A 13,018-nucleotide genomic window follows, 5' to 3' on the forward strand; every position below is an offset into this window, starting at 1 on the left:
GTTTGTAGGAAAGGTGCTTCAAGTTGCTATGAGATCAGTTGCTTAGATACAGGTGATTTATTTCATAAGTGTCATTACAACAAAAAAGGAGAAGTTTGTAACTTGACCCTACACCCAAAGCTGTTTCCATTAAATTAGGGATGTAAATTAAGTTCTCGATATCATCTCAATATACTGTAAATTACCACATTTTTAATTAGGGTAGAAAAATGTTCAATGGGCTAAATGAAAAGGTGCAAACCTTACAGCCTAAAATGTTTAAAAGTTATAACAGAGCCAAACTCAGTAAATTGATACAGAAACAAAACCAAGATTAAGACAAAGAATCAAACTCACTCACTACATACTGTAGATACAATTCCAGGACAAAACTAATTATATAGATACAGGGATAGTACCAATCTTACTATACAAATACAAGATAACTGCATAAATGTGGTGCCAAAACCAAGCGCACTATAGAGATGCGGGAATTACTTTAAATAGGGTACCAGAACCAAGCTCATTGTATGCTAGATATGGTAACAGAAATGAACAATTTTTTTTTTACATGACTTTTCTGCCTGTCAATTGCATCGGCGCCTTATAGTTGCAGATGTAATCGATTTTTCAGTGATCTGTGGCCTGAGGAGGGGGACTTCACCCCGCATCATGGCAGATGCGGCCCTGGAGTCCTCCCAACCCTCTATTGTACTGTACCTCCTTCTCTCACAAAATTGTATATCACAATATAGAAGAAGAAGAAATTACGGGGCTAGATGTTGCACTACACATGCACATGACTAAATATTTTTGGGGCGAGGAACAAATAGTCTTTTTTTCAACATTTCCTATGGGAAAACTTGTTTTGATATACGAGTGATTTCGATTATGAGCACAAATTCTTCTTGTAAGCCAAGGTTTTCGGTCATTGTGGAACCAATAGCCTGTTTCTGGAACAAATTATGCTGGTAATCCAAGGTTCCACTGTAATGAGATGCATTTGATTTAGTCAATAAGAAAATGGACACCCAAAATGAGTATATCTCATTTCTTAAAATATGAGCCCTTTACTATCCATACTGATACAAAATAATATTGTTACTGTTTTAAAAAAAGTAGCACTACAATACTGAGAATAAAAGCTTTAAACCTTTGAATTTGTTGGCGTTTTACTATTCCTTAAAATGAATTTCTACTTCCAGTGATATCAAATGCGTTGAACAGGATCAGATTCATCTTTCACATTAGATTTACATACTTTGCCTGATGTGCGGGAATTGTCACCCAACGGCATTGTTATATGTCAGTATAGAGTGATTTCTGCGTTTATTATTGCTTCATCTTTAAGTTGATTTATTAGTATAAAGAAGAATAAATTCTACCTGCCTATAGCATTTCATACCTACAGCAGCATGGTGTTACAGCAGTGGATCCCATATACATATTTTTAAGTTGTAAAATGAATAGAAAATATGGTTCAGACATTGACAAGGTTTAAGATCTATATTTTTTTTTCCATTTGAAATAATAATTTTCTCCTTCAATCTTTACTTTCATCAAAGAATTCTCCCTTTGCTGCAATTCCAGCATTACAGACTTGTGGCATTTTTGCTGTTAATTTGCTGAAGTAATGTGGAGAAGTTTTACCCCAAACTTTCAGAACCCCTCCCACAAGTTGGATCGGTTTATGGGCACTTTTTGCGTACGATACGGTCAAGCTGCTCCCACAACAGCTCAATGGGGTTGAGATCTGGTGACTTGGCGACCGCTCTATTACAGATACAATACCAGCTGCTGCTTCTTCCCTGAATAGTTCATGCATAATTTGGAGGTGCATTGGGTCATTGTCCTGTTGCAGGATGAAATTAGCTACAATCAAGCGCTGTCCACAGTGTATCGCATGACACTGCAAGATGGAGCGGAAGCCTTCCTTATTTAAAATCCCTTTGACCTTGTACAAATCTCCCCCACTACCAGCACCAAAGCAAATCCATCACATTACCCAGACCATCACATTTCCCAGACCATCACATTACCTCCACCATGTACCATGTACCATCTACCTCCTCCATGCTTGACAGATGGCATCAGGCATCTTCCAGCATCTTTTCAGTTGTTCTGCGTCTCACAACACATCTCTTCTGTGTTCTAAACACCCATTAGCCTTCTTACACAGTTAGCAAACACAAAGCACTGGAGTGGGGGTTGTTGGAAATGTGCCTATATGCATCTGCAACACCCTCGCCGATGCAAGGCAGAGGAGTGATTGCGAATATGTCCCACCATGTAGCTTGCAGCCTGTGTAGGGTCTAGTCAGCCCTACAGCATGTCACTACATCACACTACATAGTCCTTATAGGACACAGGGGAACATTGCAGTGGTAGATCCTGCCTGGTAAGGCAGGAGTTAAGTGTTTTGTGTGATGTAAGATGTGTCATCCAATCACATATGTTACACACTGTTTCTGTAAGTTGAGATGTAATTGGAGGAGTAGCCACCACCTGACCAGGGAGAGTAACAAAACCCCTGGCCAGGAATGTTCTAGAGCCAGTTTCAGTCAGACCAGAAGGTCTGCAGGACACTTGTAGAAAGCAGTCAGACCTAAGAGTCTGCAGAAGCAAACTGGAACAACTCCAGTCTAAACTCAATACAGTTAGCATACCAGACCAGAGCAGGAAGAGCCTAGTCCCTGCCTGAAGAGTGGAACTAATAGCTAAGAGTTAGTGAGGAAAGGGGTTTCAGCCTACCTTTAAGGGTGATACCTGAAGCACTCCAGGACAAGCTGAAGCATCCTATTAGGACACAGCTACCTCCCAGCCTGCCCTCTGCATCCAGGCTGGCGCTCTACCTCCTGTGGCTCCCTCCAACTGCATCTCAGCACTCCACTACTCTGTTAAAGGCACATTGCACTCCGGTCGGTTCCAATAAAGAACTGTAAGTTGTTTTTGTTCAACCTCTGCCTCTGTCTGGTCCCTGCTACTACGGCTGCCATCATCACCGGCACCCTGTCCACTACAAAGAGACTCATACTCTAGACACCAAAGGGTTGCCCCAGGGAGAACTGCTATAGCAGCCTCTCCCTCATCATTTCTTGCCAACACCACCCTACTGGAGACCTGCCAGGCTGTAGGACAGCCCTCCGGTTCCCCATACCAAGCACCGTGGCCGCAACCGCCAGCCACTCAGGTACTGCGGGCCCCGGCTGACTCCAGGCCCCGAGAAAAGGCTAGGCCCCGGTGGGGGATGTTGCAAGTGGCGTCACGAACAGGATATATACTTCTGTGCCTTATTCTTGCACCAAAGGCTATCCTTTATTGAAAAGACTGTGTTGCCTAACCCTTCTGCCATTCGGGTATAGGCCCAAGTGATTGTGTGTTTCTGCATTGAACTGTATTACTGCTGCCACGTGCTGTCGAGCACCGCTCCAGCACTCAAGAGGTTAACCCCTGTAAAGAACTTTGTCAGCTCTGCTACATCCGGCGCTGCCGCGCCTGAAGCATTTTATCTCACGAAACTGTGGCGCAGCAAGTAATTCCAGCCCGCCAAAACTTTCACTGGCGGGAAACCCAGATGACACACCAAGCTCCACCCACGCGCGAACGGCGCGAACCCCGCCTCCTGTGGTGTAGGAAAAAATAGAGCCCGCCACAGCTCTTGGCGGGAAGGACTTGGACTCCTCCCTCTGGCACGAAGCGGACTTCCTGCTCCGCCTCAACGAAACGCCAGAACTCGTGTGGATCTTGTGCAGTGAGGTCAACACCATGTGGGGTCCTCGGCCATTCCCATCCGTGGAACAACCGGAGTTCCTGGAAGTTCTGGAGACCATGATTGTGGTCTCTGCTCAGCCGGTCCGGAGGCCCTTTGCTGGGCACCGGCTGCATTGAGGACTGATCCGAGCCTTCGTCACGAGGACGTACCTTCAGACGGTGACGGAGCGCCAAGTACCACCCGGGCGGTTCCTAATGCCTCTCCCGGCTACCATGCTGGTACCGCGGGCCCACGTGGAGGCGCCACGTGGGGAGGCCCCGACTCCTGTCGAGCCAGCGCCTGGGCCTACTGCTGCTGTGCCACCTGCACCGAGGCCCACTGCTCCTGCCGACCAGCCTGCCATCCCTGCTGTTGTGGTTCCTGACCCTCCGGCTGCTCCTGCTCCAGTTCCGGCACCTGCCCGACCACCTGCGAGACCAGGACCTGCACCGGAGAGACCTACTCCAGCACCGGCACCTCCGCAGCCTCGAGGCCAAGGTGAGGCCCTCCGCTGGCAACTCCGAGACGCTGTCTCGGAACAGCGACGCCGAGAGAAGGAGGCCCAGCGCTACATGGCCGGCCGATCTAAAGAAGGAGCCTGGGTGAAGCAGAACCGCACCACCGGAATGGTCCGGTACTTTGACCGGCAGCGTGGCTATGGCTTTGCCACTCAAGACTACACCGGGCGGGAGGTATTTATTCCCTGCCGGTCCATCAAAAGGCCTGATTTGCCGGAGAGACTCCATAATCTGAGGCCGGGGGAATACATCGAATTTTCCCTGCAGGAAGGACCTCGAGGGCCGTGGGCAGCTGGCGTGATCCGGATCCCGGACTCTGATGAGGACCGATACCCATCATGTGATGAGCTGTACGAAGACGACGAATGGCCGGAGTCTCCGAACACCTTTTCTTCCTCGGCTGCGAGTCCCCAGGCGGTGACCCACGTGAATGCCCCATCCACGGTGATCGTGAATACAGGCCCCATTGCTATCCATGGGCCGGGCATGATCCAGGGCGCCACCCCCACCGTCTCCCCTGCAGGGAGCGTTGCCAGATCCCGCAGTTCTTCCGTGGGAGAGGATATCCCGATTGGTGAGCCTTATCCGGAGGCTCCAACTAGATCCTCATCTCCACCTGCCGGTTACCAGTGGGGTGACGACCCGGCCCCAGAAGAATTGGAGCTGGAGGGAATCGCGGCGCTGCCCCAGGATCCCATTTATCTATTTCTGGACCCCTCCTTGGTCCCTGGCTCTGTTGAGACACCCCGGGCGACAGCGCTCCTCCCCCTGAATGTCAGGAGGATGCAGCTGAGCCTGCAGTACCTGCAACTGCCACAGGGTGTCCCCAGCCGGCTCCTACCACCGCTGAGGATACACTGGATTCCCTGCTGGAGCTGGATCCTGTCCCTGCTGAACCCAGCGATGCATCTGACTAACCCCTGAAGGGCTGTAGCCCTCTCCAGGTACTGTGCCTATTGTAAATATTATTTCCGCTAACCCTATAGAGCCAAAGACTTTCCTGAGACTCTCACCCTTATTTATCTCAGTCAAGAGATTTTCCTTGAACTGCACACTGTAATGTGCTATGATAGCACCCCTTCCTCTGCCACCGCAGAGATTCCTTCAAAGGACTCTGTCCCTCTACACATAGAGGAGACCCTTTGCTTCTTTTATTGCACTTTTCCCCACATCAAGGGCTGTACCCAGAGGATGGACATTGCCATTAAAGACCTTCTGTGAGACTTTTGCCAACTCCAAGGAAAAGTTGCTACTTATTATATTGCACGTAATGCCTTCCTTTTAGGTATGGACATTATGCTTGCACTTTTAAGCCTTTCCTTTTCAGGTAAAGAGACATTTTATTCTGCTACCCTGAGTAGCCTACCTATGTAACGTTTGTAACGTTTAAGATGTGTACCCATTGGGCTCCTAAGCCAGTGTGAGTTTACCAAATGTTTTCACACTGTCAATTTATGCCAGTAGTTTGCACTAACCTTTTTATAGGCTTTGCAGATTGTAGTGTGGCTGTGTCGGACCGTCTCTATGTAAAACCCTGACCGCTATCTTATGCCTCAAACCGAGGTTTGCACGTGGGGGTAGTCCGTAAACTGCGGGTCTTTAGGGGACCGGGGATGTTACAGAGATAGCACCTGGATGCCACTCATACAAGGGTAAGAATGTCAGTCGGCAGGTACATTTGTATAATGTTTAATTGTGTCTCATATGCCAATGTAATGCATATACACACTATATATTTGTCGCCAGGGAAGAAGTGTTTATATAACAAATATACAGGCCTTGGTGCAAGGAGTGGATTACAGTACATGACACCACACCTTTCCTACTGTACAGTTTGGTTTAATGGCGTTAGGGACCAACTGTCATACTTTGCATTTACATGTCTTTGTCTTAGTCCGACACCAACCCAGGTGCCTGTCTCCAGGACCATGGGCGGTTTGTCCCTACATATCATGTAGCCTGCACTTCACAGAAGTGCCCTTATCTACCATCCGTAGTCGAGCTGAGGGCGGCTCTTTCAATTGCCCCGGGGGTATGCAACACCCTCGCTGATGCAAGGCGGAGGAGTGGTTGCGAATACGTCCCACCATGTAGCTTGCAGCCTGTGTAGGGTCTAGTCAGCCCCACAGCATGTCACTACATCACACTACATAGTCCTTATAGGACACAGGGGAACATTGCAGTGATAGATCCTGCCTGGTAAGGCAGGAGTTAAGTGTTTTGTGTGATGTAAGATGTGTCATCCAATCACATGTGTTACACACTGTTTCTGTAAGCTGAGATGTAATTGGAGGAGTAGCCACCACCTGACCAGGGAGAGTAACAAAACCCCTGGCCAGGAATGTTCTAGAGCCAGTTTCAGTCAGACCAGAAGGTCTGCAGGACACTTGTAGAAAGCAGTCAGACCTAGGAGTCTGCAGAAGCAAACTGGAATAACTCCAGTCTAAACTCTATACAGCTAGCATACCAGACCAGAGCAGGAAGAGCCTAGCCCCTGCCTGAAGAGTGGAACTAATAGCTAAGAGTTAGTGAGGAAAGGGGTTTCAGCCTACCTTTAAGGGTGATACCTGAAGCACTCCAGGACAAGCTGAAGCATCCTATTAGGACACAGCTACCTCCCAGCCTGCCCTCTGCATCCAGGCTGGCGCTCTACCTCCTGTGGCTCCCTCCAACTGCATCTCAGCACTCCACTACTCTGTTAAAGGCACGTTGCTGCGGTTCCGGTCGGTTCCAATAAAGAACTGTAAGTTGTTTTTGTTCAACCTCTGCCTCCCTCTGGTCCCTGCTACTACGGCTGCCATCATCACCGGCACCCTGTCCACTACACAGAGACTCATACTCTAGACACCAAAGGGTTGCCCCAGGGAGAACCGCTATAGCAGCCTCTCCCTCATCATTTCTTGCCAACACCACCCTACTGGAGACCTGCCAGGCTGTAGGACAGCCCTCCGGTTCCCCATACCAAGCACCGTGACACTAGCGTGCCTAGGCCGCAACCGCCAGCCACTCAGGTACTGCGGGCCCCGGCTGACTCCAGGCCCCGAGAAAAGGCTAGGCCCCGGTGGGGGATGTTGCACATCTATGTAGATACTGCATTACAAAACAGACTTTTGCAACTAGAAATGTCATTTACCACATTAACAATGTGTAGAGCGTATTTATGATTCATTTAATGTTAGCTTCATTGAAAGAATATGTGATTGTCTTTCAAAAATAAGGACATTTCTAAGTGACCCCAAACTTTTGAGCAGTAGTGTAGCCTCAAAGCATCAGAATTACTTCAGAGTGTATTGTTTTGATGCAACCTGTAATCTCAGACTCAAATTATTGAAATATTCTTAACCTTCTGGATCAATGACAGTATTTCTGAAGGCTTTAGTTACAGACAGTGAAGTCACATGGATTATGGAAACCAGTGGACTGGTGACTGATATACATGTTTTAGGCATATTCAGTCCATTGCCTCAAAAGAGAACCTTTCATCTCATCCATTAACTTAACCTTTTTGCATGCTTGATGTCACAGGAACAGTCAGAATTTTTCTTTTGTTCTCCCTGTGGTCCGTTGGTATCTGCATCCTAATATATCAGATGTGTGGTCTCAGTACTGGAGCAGACACCCTGGGGGTAGGGTGGTAATACTAACTGTACTGATTATTCGGGAACATTGAGGACTAGAGAAGAATTCCAAATATCAGTCAATATCAGTGGAGCAACACCTATGAAATGACTCAAAGAGTTGTGGTACCTCTATAAAGGAATCACTCTATAGAATACTGGGGGATACATATGTTCGTTTGAAGCCACCACTAATAATTATAGGCAATTATAGCAATTCTGAAATTCTAAGACCCTAAACATTTTGGATATGTGACCCCCGTACAAGGTGTAGTCATTCACAAACTGAGTATACAGTAATGTTTTTTCATCATGTATTATAGATATCATTTATCATATCCACAGATTTCTAGCACAATGCATATACTACATTAACATATGACTACATGGAAAAAAGACAGGTTAGGACAATGTCTCATTTAAAGAAAACCTACCATGAGGAATCCACCTTCAGAAGTAGATGTGGTGATAGATTCCTCCTGCCTGCCTCTGCACTAATCTTAATTTCACTCATCTTGAAATTTAACCCAAATTTTAATAATGTTATAAAAGTAATATGCAATTTACTTGCAGAGGCTGCTAGAGCATGGAGTAACCTTCCCGGGCGCCGGCCTCAGAAGCTACTCCACGCCCATTCCAGCGCTCACCTCTTCATAATGCAGACATCGCCTGCGTCTATGGAGCTACTGCGCAATAGCTCCAACTCCTGAGCCATGTACTAATTACATACTATGCTGCAGACGCTATGTGTGACACCCCGGACACCAGAGGCTGATACCGGGCAGTCACTGCCTACATAGGGGAACTTGCATCTAGTCAGGATGGGCACTGTTCAAGGCAGCAGGTCAGAGGGCATCACACTGATAGCAGCGTCCACCCATTACTGCCTCTGTGTGTGGTGTGTGGGCTCTCCACTATCATTCCCAAGCTATGCAATGTATGCACCATGTAGAGCATGCTGTCACTCGCAAACGGGTGTCCCTGAAGAGAATACTGGGGTGTTGAGTAGCCTCTGCTCCCCCAACCACTCTACTCCACACCTGTAACTTCTGCAGGTAATATACATATTACATTAGGTTTATATTAGGGCAGAGATCTACTTCTAATGGTAGATTCCTCATGGTTGGTTGCCTTTAAGCCTTGTTACTCTTGTAAATGTTAGAACATACTCCATATAATGATATTGTACCCATGTACTTTACCCGGTAATAGAGCATTTTGGCCGCGAGCAAAGACACGTTGAGATACTTTGCTTCACGCTGAGGTTGTACAGACTATGCAGAAAATAGGAGCTTCAGGAGTTGTATATAATTATGTATAATTAAGGTAGCATTTATCTAAAATTACTTCCCATAGCTAATAAAATTAGATGAAAATGCTAATAACCTAGAAAACTATAAAATGATGGCATTTCCATAACTTTGTAGTCTGGGGGGGGGGGGGGTTGTGGTATTAAAACCAGTACAAAAGAAATGTAAGTAATTTCTCAGAACAACCAATCAAAGCCATGGCCCTACGTCACCTTTTCTTTGCACCAGCTTTGGAACATTTCCTCGATTGCGTGTTAATGGGACACTTTTATCTGATTGTACCCCAATAAACTACTAGCCCACTCAGGTAAGGTTACTAATGTCTAGAATTCCCTTTCTTTCTAGGATTCCCTCATATATGCACATAAGCAGAGAAGAATCATATTTGCCTCAGAAGAGCCACCATAAGTGGCTGAATAGAGGGTGGGGGCCAATACAGATGCCAGGTCTTTAGTTGTATAGGGCATAGAAACATTTAAGTTTGGTATCATATTAAAAATAAGAATCTCCTCTTTCACACAAAACTTAGGGTTCTGTGATCTATATCAGAGACACAAGCTAAGACTCTTATTTTTATCTACAGCTCACATTTCCAACTAGCTTTTACCTGCCTGTAATTTCTGTAGGGCAGAGAACCACAAACCTGATGTGTTATGAAATATGAAATTCTTATTTGTAATATGACATCAAACGCATGGTTATGCGTACTATAGAACGCTGTCTGAATTGACTTCCTCTGCAGCCACTTATCTTTGTTCATTTTCACATGACTTTGGAGGTAATTTTACATAAAAGATTTTACATAAAAGAGTATTTTCTTCAAAGAAAAAAAAATCAAAAAAGACATTTCATACCCTACCCGAGGGGACTTGTAGTTTAATGGGGTAAAATCTGATGACAGATTCCCTTTAATTGTGTAGATTAAGGTATAATCAGCAATACTGTCATCTCTGGAGGTTATATAAGTTATATACTGAATACACATACCACTGAGGTAGATCCATACTTTGGTTGGTAGATTCATACACTTGTCTGGTTGAAGCTTTTAGAATTTTTTTCTAAAATTGTTATGTGCTGTGAGACTTTTTACTTTCCACCAAAAATGTTCTAAGGACATTCAATATATTAAAGAAAGGTGGAGTTCAGTTGCTTTTTCGGTATAGATGTTGGTCCTATCTCTGGGACCCTCACCTATCTCAGTGACAGAGATCCACTGACTCACACAGCCGGGCTGAACGGAAAGTATCCTTTTGAATCCATATCGGGCTTTGGCTAAAATGACTGAATTAAAATGTGGACAAATAAGCCTTGTATTATAACCAATATTGACAGCTTTAATTATGAATGTGCATTTACAATTCAGTCCCTGGGCCAAGATAGAGTGGCCCAAATTTACTAAAGCCCCTGGGCCAGTTTTCAGACTTTGCCTGTTCTTTTATGCAAACTTCTTGCACATGTATTTATGAAGTCATCATATGTCATAAATGATAGGTGTGGGTCCTAACTGTTACCCACTTCCCCACACTGGGGTGAATGGAGATTGAGTTGTTCATGCTCTGTTATTCTCCATACAGCCCATGCTCCCATAGAGTAGAATGGCGAGTGACCGCACACGTGTAGCATACTTTCCATTCAGCGTGTCTCAGTGGACCTCCATCACCCAGATAGGTGAGGGTGCCAGAGATAGGACCTGGATCTATTATCTATTTCTGACATATTCTATAGATATGTCATAAGTAGCCTAGATGTAGAAACCTCTTTAAATGGTTTTTCCAGTTCTTTTGTGGAGGTGAAGTAGACAATCAATGGGAGTTGTAGGAATATGTTAGTTCCTTTAAATATATCTGGCCTAATATCAGTATAGTTTTTAAGCACTTATTATTTCTTTATTGCTAAATGGTAACATTTTAAAGTCCAATATGAAAAGAGAAACAACTGCGGAACTCGCCAATATAAAAATAATTTAGGAAATGAGAACAGAATGGAGTTGATCAGGAGCTGTGACACATATTGCAATAGGTGTCCTTTGTGTTGTGGAATATGGTGCATTCTACCCTGCAATTACACAAGTAGTGAGTCAGCGTTAGGTAAATGTGCTGCACATAGTAGTACAAATAAGCATACATGTCTCAGCAAACTTTGGTTCAGGGACTACATTGCTATGGAAGATAACGCAGAAGGTTTGGCACTTGTAGGATCCAGTTACTATATATATATATATATATATATATATATATATATATATATATACACTTTAATGTTAACACAGAAAACTGGGAAAATTTATTGACTCGGGTATAAGCCTAGGGTGGGAAATGCATTGGTCACAGCCTCCACTCAGTATATAATTACCCAGCTGCCCTCCCAGTATTTAGTCATCCAGCCCATGCTCTCTAGTATATAGCTAGCTAGCCCCCTGTCCCTCAGTATATAGTCAGCTAGCCCATGTCCCCAGTATATAGCGAGCTAGCCCCCTAGTATTTAGCCTGCCAGCCCTTCCTCCCTAGTATGTAGCCAGCAGCCCCCTGCTACCAGTATATAGCCAGCCAGACCCTGCCCCCAGTATATAGCCAGCAGCCCCCTGTCCTCATAATATAGCCAACAGCCTCCTGTCCCCAGTATATGGCCTGCCAGTCCCCTGGCCCCAATACACAGCCTGCCAGCCCCCTGCCCCCAGTATGTAGCCAGCAGCCCCCTGTCTCCAGTATATAGCCAGCCCCTGTTCACAGTAAATAGCCAGCAGCCCCCTGTCCTCAGTATATAGCCAACAGCCTCCTGTCCCCAGTATATGACCTGCCAGTCCCCTGGCCCCAATATGCAGCCTGCCAGCTCCCTGGCTCCAATATCTAACTAGCAGCTCCCTGGCCCCAGTATATAGTTAGCTAGCCCGCTGTCCCTCAGTATATCGTCAGCTAGCCCATGTCCCCAGTATATAGCGAGCTAGCTCCTGCCCCCAGCATACAGCCAGTCAGCCCTTGCCCCCTATTATTTAGCCTGCCAGTCCTTTCCATCTAGTATGTAGGCAGTAGCCCCCTGTCACCAGTATATAGCCAGCAACCCCCTGTCCCCAGTATATAGCCAGCTAGCTCCTACCCCCAGTATACAGCCAGCTAGCCCTTGCCCCCTAGTATTTAGCCTGCCAGCCCTTGCTCCCTAGTATGTAGCCAGCAGCCCCCTGTCACCAGTATATAGCCAGCAGCCCCCTGTCACCAGTATAAAGCCAGCAGCCCCTGTCCCCAGTATATAGCTAGCTATCCCCTGCCTTCAGTATACAGTCAGCAGCCCCCTGTCCCCAGTATATGGCCTACCAGACCCCTGACCCCAATATACAGCCAGCCAGCCCCTGCCCCCAGTATTTAGCCAGCAGCCCCCTGCCCCCAGTATTTAGCCTGTCAGTCCTTGCTCCCTAGTATGTAGCCAGCAGCCCCCTGGCCCCAGTATATAGCCAGCCAGGCCCTGTCCCCAGTATATAGCCAGCAGCCCTTTGTCCCCAGTATATGGCCTGCCAGTCCCCTGACCCCAATATACAGCCTGCCAGCCCCCTGCCCGCAGCATTTAGCCAGCAGCCCCCTGCCCCCAGTATTTAGCCAGCAGCCCCCTGGCCCCAGTATATAGCCTGCCAGCCCCCTGCAAGAGGTATGCCTATCCTACAAGAAAAAAAAACTGTACTCACATTTCCGACGCTCCCGGTGTTTGTTATTTTATTGACCAGAGTATAAGCCGGGTTAATTTTTTTTCAGCACAGCATACTTAGTTTAGGAGCACTGGATGAAATCTTTTAAACTACCTTTACAAAACTGTTTACATGGTCATGCTTTGGGTAACATAACCCTTTGCTGGTAA

This window comes from Engystomops pustulosus, chromosome 4 (assembly GCF_040894005.1).
Source record: "Engystomops pustulosus chromosome 4, aEngPut4.maternal, whole genome shotgun sequence".
Lineage (NCBI taxonomy): Eukaryota > Metazoa > Chordata > Amphibia > Anura > Leptodactylidae > Engystomops > Engystomops pustulosus.